This window comes from Etheostoma spectabile, chromosome 10 (genome assembly GCF_008692095.1).
Source record: "Etheostoma spectabile isolate EspeVRDwgs_2016 chromosome 10, UIUC_Espe_1.0, whole genome shotgun sequence".
Lineage (NCBI taxonomy): Eukaryota > Metazoa > Chordata > Actinopteri > Perciformes > Percidae > Etheostoma > Etheostoma spectabile.
In genome coordinates, this window is record NC_045742.1 from 14,632,325 (window position 1) to 14,642,930 (window position 10,606).

General features: G+C 40.9%; 1 pseudogene; it reads left to right on the forward strand.

Annotated features, from left to right (window-relative positions):
- Positions 1–973: 973 nt before the first annotated feature.
- LOC116697306 (zinc finger protein ubi-d4-like) overlaps positions 974–10,606 on the forward strand; it is a 22,716-nt pseudogene continuing 13,083 nt past the window's right edge.

The window sequence follows — 10,606 nt, forward strand, 5'->3', positions numbered from 1 at the left end:
GAACTCCACTACTTGAGTTGTGCATTGTAGGTCCACCTCCTGTGGGGTAACATTGAAGCAGTGAAAACCGACTTCTTTGACCAAAGAGTGGGCTTTGTTGTCACTATATTCCACTTTTAAAAAGTAAATTTCATGATTTAAGGTTTATTTGGTTTAATTAAGGTCTGATTGGATTTAAGACATTCCTGACGCATTGTCAAAGTATCCAGCCAGTCTCATTTTTTTTGTGAACTTTTAATGAACTGGAAATACCAGTCATCTGGCTTCTAGTGGTGTGGAATGAGAGCTATGTATTTTGAACTTTGCATCATGTGAATGTTGGCCAATTAAACATCACGCAAGCTCAGTTTGCCACAAGATTTAATTCAACCGTCTGAAACTAATGGACCAATCAGTACAATTTTGACCTCTTCAAAACTCAGACAATTATGCGTTATTTAATAAAACACAACACGCAACTGAAGAACTCTTGAGGATAGTTTTGACACCAGTGTAGCTGCCTATTTTTCCAGTTCCAGAAGCAAAGTTGAAAGGCCCACATTGATAGTGGATGTCTATCCAGTTAGCGAAGACTTTTTGTCTGGGTGAAATACAAAACTGAACAGTACTCTAACATAGATCCTCCTAACATTGTTGAAATGGCATCGATGTCCAGCGATTATCCATGGGTTGTCATTTTGGTGTAACTGTGTTACGGGGGTGGGGACATCTTTGACTCTTTGAAATTTCCTTTGCGTGATCTGTTTGTGTTTGGGCCTGTGTGTTATTAGAAACTGCCCAGTTTGAAGGCAGCCAAGCGGGCACAGCTGTTCAAAATGTAAAGAACTGTTCTAAGTATACCTCAGACTACTCTGACTTGTACAGGAACCATTCACATTCACACACATTCATACACTGTGGCCGAGGCTGCCATGGCTCATCAGATTAAACACTCATTCTTACTCACTCTCACTCAACACACAGTTACACTCCGATGGCGCAGCATTGGGAGCAGCTCGGGTTCAGTGTCTTGGACAAGACACTTTGCATGGACGCAGGGCAGGGTCAAACCACCAACTGTGGCTCTACCACTGAGCCACAGGCGCCCCAATGTGGAGAGCCGGTTAGCAGCCGTAGCCGACGATGGTGATTATTTTAAGCCAAGAGAGGGGGCTGTAAATCGGAAAGAGAGGACTGTTAGTTTGCAGTGTGTTTAGGGATTGTTGCCGTAATTAAGCCTAGGAAGTGTGTTGCCATGGGCTATGTCCGTGTGAGCACAGGCTTTTATGACCACCATATAGCTGGCATCTAACGTTAGCTACTCCGCTGTGCTGTGAAGTAAAGTCTGGCTATGTGAGACAATCAGCGTCTAGCCAACATTGTTGTGGGGCTTGGGCGGGGGAGACATCTCCAGTATTTAGATTTGTACTGCAGTACTATTTAAACACTAGCTGTCAGTATACATATTGCACCTTCAGTAAGCTGTTAAAAAAAATTTAAAATACAAAAACACATCAATTACAGATAAAAGTTACGGTATAAGAAATGAAAATAATTTAAGAAAGGCAGCATCAAAAAGAAAGGTCTTTAGCCTTGATTTAAAAACTGAGAGTGCAGTTGACCTGCAGTTTTCTGGGAGTGTTTTCCAGATAGTGGTGCATAAAAGCTGATTGCTGCTTCTCCCTTTAGTTCTGACTCTGTGGACAGAAAGCAGACCTGAAAGGTCTGGGGGGTTCATGTAGCAGCAGAACAGAAATGTATTTTGGCCCTAACGTTCAGTGCTTTATTAACAAAAGAAGTTGTCGAAAAGCTGCTTTAACAATGATTACTTAGAAACTGAAGATTGATACGGCCTATAATTGCTCATTGGTGAACTGTCTAGTTGGTCTTTTTTTAGAGTGGCGTGAGTGAAGATTTCAGGGCCTGTGGGAAGATACCTGAAAGAAGTGATGTGTTTACAATCTGTTGAAGATCTGAAGCCAAACAATTTGAAAAATATTGGAAAAGCCTGTTGGAGAATACAAGGCAGCAAGTTCAGATGTTGTATAATGTCCTCCGGGTCTTTTGGTTGATTGCAAAATTGCATCAAAAATGTAATGGTTTTGCATGAGACAACACAATCCTGTACTGACATGGAGGCATGACTGCTGTCTAATTTTCAGAATTTTGTCAGGGAAGAAGGGGGGAAATTGCATGATGAGTAAGTGCACAACACAACACAGTTCTTTAGTTCCTCTGTCCTGAGGTTGTCACATGAGTTTGAATCACCAGCAATAATTACACAGTCAAAGTTATAACATATATAGACAACAGTTGAGTAAAGTCATCAAAGAAGGTTGCATAGTTTTAGGTGGCCTGTAGATATTAAGAAATATAGCTTGAGAGGACCTCAGCTTAAGAGCCATATTCCAAAGAAGCAACATTTACCCATACATTTGTGTCATTGGAATGAGTCATTAAACAAAATGGTGACTTACCTCCTTTTATTACTTGTCTATTCTTACTCATAAAACTGAAGTTAGGAGGAGCTGACTCGATTAGAGCAGCAGCACATGTTATGGTCAACCAAGTTAGTTAAAAACATAAAATCAAGATTGCACTTAATAATAAAATCCTGATTAAAAAAGTTTTCCGCCAAAGAGTTATTAAGGTTAGTGTTAGTGTGTTAAAGGATATCTACCTCTTTTTTGGGAACAGGCTTGGGACGAGAAATGATGCTAAATTGTGTGTGAGATGCTAAATCCTATTAAACAAATATGAGTACAACAATAATACAACATATATATCTTGGAAAAAGTGTGTCCACAAAACAATGTGTTTCCTATCATACAAAACATGTGTGTGTGTGGTATATTACGTTATCTTACAGATCCACCATTCTTTCTTGAGGGAAAGAGGAGCCTGACATTTACCTTTGGTTTGTGTGTCAAAACGGGGGCAAGTGGGAAAAGGGGGTGAATTTGATTCCAGCAAATTTGAGTTCCAGCAATAACCAGCTCCTCATCTGGTCAGTGAACTCCAACAGGACCCGGCACATATCAATTAAAGCTGTACTGTAGTGGTGATACATTTGCAAGTAATAGGCCTAAAACCAAAACAATAAACTGGGGCTTTTGGGCAGTTGGTAATCCAGCCTTAACAATAGAAACGTTTATGGGATTGTTGGGTTATCGGGGAGTTGAAAGATGTGGGGGGGAAAGTTGTGGTTGTTAAATGTTTGTCCCATCAAAATATCAGTAAAAAAGTGCTTTAGTGTCTGCTGCATTGATCCAACAGAATCATGCAGTGGCTGTTTGAAGTGCACTTCGTGTTTTTCACCTGTGAGGCAGTAACGGTCACAAACGTCTATGCGCAGGCGCAGTGGTACTTAACCAACCGCAATAGGCAAACATGCGGCGCCGTCGACAGTGTTGTGAAAGTGTAAGTTTACCTTAATTATGTCACAGTAAAACGAGCAGCGATACAGAGTTACACTGTATAATTGAATAATCATCATGTTATACAGGGTAATGAAAACGGTAAAAATCGCATCTCAATAAAATATTTGTCCCAAGAGAATAACGTTACCACTGAGCTAATGTTAGCCTGTTAGCTGTGGGCAAATTAAATGAGGTAACCCATTGTGGGTTGTATTTTTTCACACTACGTATAACTAACTTAGCTACTCACGGGTGGTGTTAAGGGGTGTTACACACAGTGTATCCAAACTGTTGGTAGTCTACCGGTGCAGGAGAGGAGAGAGTTAATAACAGTAACCTGTCAACTTGGCGGGTGCTTTGTTGTGAGAGAGGCTTGCTAACAATCAACCTTTTGTTCTGAGGTCCCTCACGTTACTGTTCATGTTGTGAAGTAAGGCATGTAATGAATTCAGGCCTGGTTAGGGGTGCTGTTAATAAATGCAGCGATCGTGCAGTCAGAGCAACACTCGGTGAAGGCTGGTGGAACAATGAAGCTGATAATAAATACTGGAACGTTTTGTGAGGAAGGACACTCACTCGTGCACATAGTGATTATTCGTTTTGGTAGCACCGAAAATGGCTGCGGATATAATTGTGATTAGTTTAAGAAATACGAAAGAATGAATGAGAGAATTAGGAATTACAATGCAATATGCAAGCCAAGTAGCAGTAGGTGCGCAGGTCCAAAAAAGCCAATTATGTGTGATCCGATTTTCGATAATGTGACTTAGATTCTGGTTCCTGAACAAACCTTTTTCGATACCACTTTTAAAATCCATTTTCACGAAAGGTATTAAGACATAACAATACAAATCTTTATCTCATTGTTATTTCTTTACACCTCACTGTATTCAAGCCTTCTTACTACAACCAACGAAGCTGTCTTGAATAATGAGACTTTTCCTCCATGCCTCTACTACATTTAGACAACCAATCACGAGCAGTCATCTTGGTAGAAGCATGTTGCATGCTTATTGGCTCACATGACGCTAATGGAATTTAATTCTTAGTATTGAATGACAATTGAGGCATTTTCAAATTATATACTTTAATACTTTATGTATGTCTATATAGTTAAATTCGTACCTAAAACCATTGAAAGCAACAGAAAAAGCCAGTAAGTGGATATTATACAAAAACTTGAACACAACAAGGACATTTTAAGAGTAAAAAAAATGGAAAAAAGAGATGGATTGCATGAGTGTAATAATGCATATACAGTTACAGATTTCAGATACCACTTGCTACATTAATAGCTCAATAGTGTTAGTTACAGTGTATTATTTTTAAAGCTTAATTTATAAAAATCAGTGAATTTGTTATTGACCTGACAGGTCCAACTTCACATTTCAGGTGGAGAGCAGTACTATAGAGATGCTATGGAGCAGTGTCATAGTTACAACGCTCGCTTATGCCTGAGCGCAGCATCCTCATGCCTTTCTTGGACTCGCAGACGGTGTAGCCCAGTCTAACTGGACATCTGGATGGAGAAGAGACACCGGAGGCAGGTATGGCATAAGGCGAATGATAATAACTTAACAATATTATCATTAGTTCAGGGTGTTCCTGCCTCAGAAGGGGTCTTTTCTGATGGCAGATAACAAACGCTATCTGCTATTTAACGCAACTCTGACTAGTTTTTATTGAAAGTGTTTTAAATTAATACAGATGGCATCAATGGAAGCGCAGCTTGCCAAGCGCACAGACAACAGCGACTCCTAGTTCCCAGAGCAGCAAATCAACTGTGAGAGTCTGCAAAGCTTGACTGCACGGTAAAACTGAGATCCCATTAGGCTGTCTTCACAGTGGAGCATTCAGTTCAGTCAAACATGCCGCTAGCTGTCTCCATGCCAGCTGCATATGTAAATATAGCAGCTGTGGATGAGATGGAGGTGACTACTGAAATCAGCCATTTTGGCGCTGGGTATTTTCCTTTGGACTGGCTAAAAACCTCTCTGGGGGGTGCGGCAATACTTTCTCGTGCAGGAAAAAACCTGGTAGTTGACTTTCAGGTCATGTGTTATCATGATAATAAAATCAATTAAAAGCATTTACAAATAATCTGCAAACTAATGAAAAACATAGAAAATTAGTTATAGAGTTCTTCTTTATGTGATTTGTATTTTGTTATTTAATTTCAATGTGTAGCATGTCATCTGTACAAAAAATACACCTTTCAAGACGCAAACGGCCCGTTTAGTGCAACGGAGCACAACCAAACCTATCCGCCTGGGTTCTTCTAATGTTCTGTTCTGTGTCTCATCAGGTGTAGCCCAGGCAGCTGTACACCTATCCAGCCCGTCGCTGGAGGAGAAAACGCCGTTCCCACCCTGAGGACCCGCTTGGCCTTCCCTCTTCAAAGCAGGTATCACTTGTCTTCCATACAAAAAACAGTCAAGTAGGGTTCATTCATCAACCTTACTAGTAAAATTTTGTAATGTATTTAGTCATAATTTGTATAAACGGTTTGCAGGAGTAGGATGCTGTTCTGTTAATTAATTTGGTATGTTTGTTGTCTGTCTGTTTCTGGTTCATGTCATGTCAATGCATGTGTTACCAATGCTTGGTGTGGTAGCAGATTTGGAGCTGGGTCTGAAGCGTGAGCTTTGGGGGCTGTGGATGGCAGCAGTCTGGAGGCCCGCTGAAAGGGGAGCCCCTCGACAGAGGGAGCGAGTGTCGGACCTCCGCGGCCCTGAAGATGACTCAGTAACTGTGGAACCTCCTGCACTCAGCGGACCTAACAAGTCCTCGTGGGTCGTACAGGTGTGCTCAAAGCGGCTTAACAGTCTTCCTCAATGCAACTGACATCTAGAGTCTCGCAGTACAACTCATGACATGCGAAAGGCGTTTAAAGGCAAATCCCTCTGAGCAATTAATAGACAAGTCAAAACAAACTTTCAGTCACTCGAAAAAGTATTTTGTTTAGGACACAGTCTTTTTTTTTGCAATAGTATTGTTACTTGAGCACAGGACAAGAGCAGGAATAGATTTTGGTTATACAATTGCTTAAAATAGATGCCTAATGTTTCATTAATTTTTATAATAAACCTTAAATTTATTTAGCTTTTAACTTGACTTACCTTATTCTCAAGTCAGTCGTAGGCTGGGTTTTCTAAGGAGGGCAAATTTTTCTCCAATCTTCTCCATTCTTACATATGAGAAACTGTCTGCTTCTCCTACATGTTTTGTGTTAAACATAGTAAACAGTTTTTAAGTGTAAATTAAATGACAAAAATGAAGAAACAGTGAAGCAACGTTGAGGCATTTTATCACATACAAACTCTAAATGTAAGTAAGTAGGGAGAAGTTAATATATTCAATACAGTGAGACCTAATCCAGACCCTCTCACTGCAGCGAGTCCTTGACCATGACGACTACTTAGATGACCTGATGATGCGACTTTGAGGACGAGAACCCAAAGAGACGAGGCAAGAGCAAGTCCAAGGTGAGTATCATTTTGTCCATTCCCTGTGGGATTGATCCTTCAAAGTGTATGTGTCAACTGTTAAATGGGTTCTATAGGGTCGCAGTGACAAGAATGGCAAGAAAAAACAAGAGGCTGCCGCTGCAGCGCTGGAGGAGAGGGACAAACCTTACGCCTGCGACAGTGAGTAAAGCTTCCTTTGTCAGAAGAAAAGCTTTTGCTTCCCCCATCCCAAAGGCAAAACCAAGCCTTCTGCATGCGTGATGTGATCTGAAAAAGCCCATCTGGAACTAAGTTTGATAGCATAGAAATTTGAAAAGTTGCCCTTCCGAATTGGTTTCTTCTTTCTTTTTGTAATTTTTTCTGAAATGCCTCACCTCCGCTGTATGAGTTGGCTACTAGCGCATCAGCGAAATATAACCATGTGAAAATAAAGCTGGTAGTGGGTGATGAACAACTGGTTTTGTGGTTCCCCCATCAGCTTGGAACGAGTTGAATAGCCGCCATCACTTTAACACTTTTGTATGACTGTTGTGTGTGTCAGTCTGTGGAAGCGCTACAAGAACCGTCCTGGCCTGAGACCACTATACAACACTCTCACCTGGCGGAGGAGGAGGGCGAGGACCGCGAGGAGATCGAGGCACCACCCACTCCTCGCCAGCCTGAGGAGCAGAAGAGTGAGTCACTCTCTAATGTTGAGAGAGAGACAGAGGGGGGGGAGGCTACATTCCATGTAGCAGGTGTGTATTTTGTACAAGGGAAGTTCTCTCTCATTTTTTTGTTGTTGCTCCTTTCATTTTTGTTTTCATGATTTTGAATCCCAATTTGGGATAAGACTCAATGTTCTGACTAAAACATGCTTGCACAGTTGGGAATTAGGATTTATTTTTTAAGCATATCAACCATCTCCCCCCCCAACATATTCATTGCATTGCTGTTTTTTTTGTGCGTGCAACACCGTAGCAAATCGATTCACAAGTGCGTTTTGTCAGTTTTACTCATTCATAACTTTAGGGTCATTAGTTACAGTAGATACAAAATACAGTACGTTTGTCTGTGAACATGTTTGTAAAACTGTGCTGCAAGTTTAAATACTTTAAATATTGATTTAAACTGTATTTACTACAGTTAGACAAACAGCAAATATTCATCTGGAAGAAAGATAAGTATAAGATATTTAATTCATTAATAATTTAGTTTTAAAGTGACAGTTTAATGTGCACTGAATGGTTTCTTCACTCATTCTCATACTCAGCAACAAAGAAGGGTCCCAATGGCTGGCACTGCCCAAGACTACTGTGACTTCTGTCTTGGAGACTCCTTAAACAGAAGACTGGCCAATCAGAAGAGGTGTCTGCTCAGACTGTGGACGCTCAGGTATGAACTTGTCATGTCTCATTATTACTATTTAACTTTTACTAAGGCTGATGCACCTAGGAGGCTTTCAAACACCTCGTTTGGTCTGAACATTCAGACTTTTTAGTTTTTTTTTGTGATCAAATATTTCTGTTTTTTATTATACTATTTTAGGACAAACAGTGACAAAACAATTACAATCAATACACTGAGACTGGGAAGCGTCCCGGGCCAAAAAAAACAACAGAGAGGAAAGATGGGAGGTAGGGAGACCAAAAAACACATGCGGAAACACCCACAGACAGACACAAGACCAGGGACCAAACACTTGCACAAGTTAAAGCACAAGGCTGTAGCCCAGACCGCCAACGATTCAGCGATGCTCAGCCAAGTGTCCAGAGTCTTTCCCGGCCTCCATGAATGTGTGCTGTAGAAAGTTCCATATACATACACAAAGAAGGAAAGAATTCCGCACGGACAGACAGGTCATGGGTGGTTTCCAACGCATTGCATCATTTCTTAGCAGCTGTAAGTCTAGTGTTTGAGTTCCGAGAGCTGAAAGGCTGACAGATCATTCAGAATCAAGACTTGACAGAAAAGGCACAGTAATATTAAAGGTCCAATATGTAATGTATTTACTGTAATAAATCCAAAAATGACCCAATGCGTCTAGATATAAGAAAATATTAAGTTGAAATAATATTTTTCTGACAACAATGCTAATGCCAGTATTTACACCTTTTTGTAATTTTCCGTTCCGTAATGGAAATTGTGTGTGTTACAACTGCCCAGTTTGACAGCAGGCGGGTTGCCAGATATACCTGTAAAGTAAACCAGCTGCTACAGCTGAACGTTAGTACAGCCATGAAAGCAGCTAAAAACGAACGAGATCACGGAGATAGATAGATAGATTCTACCCGACCTAAAAAAACAATATGTTTCTAACGGTTGCGTGACCAGAGACGTAAAAACCGGGTAAATATTGGAGATGTATTTGATAGATTGAGACATTTAGAGCCCAAAAGGATGCTGGTTGGCTAATCCTCCTGAAAAGTAAGCATTACTTCAGGTTAATTTATCATGGCTACTAGGGACGGGCATGGTTACGTCATTTCAACATTGTTGTACTCACATGAATTAAGCTATAGTACCATGGTTGTTACATACTCGCAAAAACAATTGAGACAGAGCCGTAAAGTGAACACCGCATGCTAACATGCTATTAGTGGGAACATAGCTCCGCGTGAGCGCGGGCCTTTATGACTGTCAGTATACCAGCATCTAACGTTAGCTACTCCGCGTGCTGTGAAGTAATATGTGTGAGATAAGCGTCTAGCAACATTGTTGTGAATGCTGCGGTCTCGCTGGCAACAAACTTGAGCTTTGGGTCTAGAAAAGGAGGGGGCCGGGGAGACAACTCTCCAGTATTTGGAGAAATTACTTCCTGATGGAATCAGTTGGAATCAGTAAGAGTCCTTTTTGTTCTGATTCTCTCTCTCTGATGCTTTTTAAGCGAGATATGAGTTAGGCAATCTTTTGATCCATGGATAGCAAGTTTGGCCTTTGTATTATTTATACCTGCAGGTATAGGAAACAATTTCACACAGCACAACAGCACAATGTGTAAAAGTCTTCACACGGTAGAAGAAAAAACTGGTTTATTAAAGTACATCCCAGTCTAAGAGCACACCTTTGTTAACATGACTCATGAACATTTTGACAGACAAATGAACACAGGAGACAGTCTGGTGCCACCCTGTTTCTTTCCCCTGCACACCATTCAGCCCGAGGTACCAATCCCGTTTATCTCAACTGCCGTTGAAAGAAAGAAGTACAGGGAGAGATAGTTTACAGTGAACTTGACTGATTGGCCCGTACCTAAAACAAAAGTCACACCAAAAGATTCAAGCATGTGAGAATAAACCATAAAGAGAGGCAAAAACAGAAGATCATTTATAGAATGTAATTTCCCTTTCCATGATATTTTTATTAGGCAGAAAGTGCATAAAAGGCTTCTAATTCTTTTCATGTGCTGCATTTTAGAGCTATGTAATCAGAATGAACTGTAGGGAATTTGCTGATCGTATTGGTGATACTTCTGGAATGCCAGTCGAGATCAATACTCAGGCCTGGGCGATCCGTGCCCAGACCTCTCATAGGAAGGGCAGAAGGCCAGACATCACTAAGAACTAAAGCCTAGATACCATACCACAGTTTTTAGGCTGTACAGTAATAACTTCAGGATATGGATGGATGGGCAAAGGCCTCTGTCAGGTTCATAGGGACACACAAATCTCTCCACCACGATAAGGTGATGGTTCCCGGAGAAGTCAAAAACTCTGATGGAAGAACAAGGAAGGGATAGAGGGACCCCGCCCGGTGGAAGCC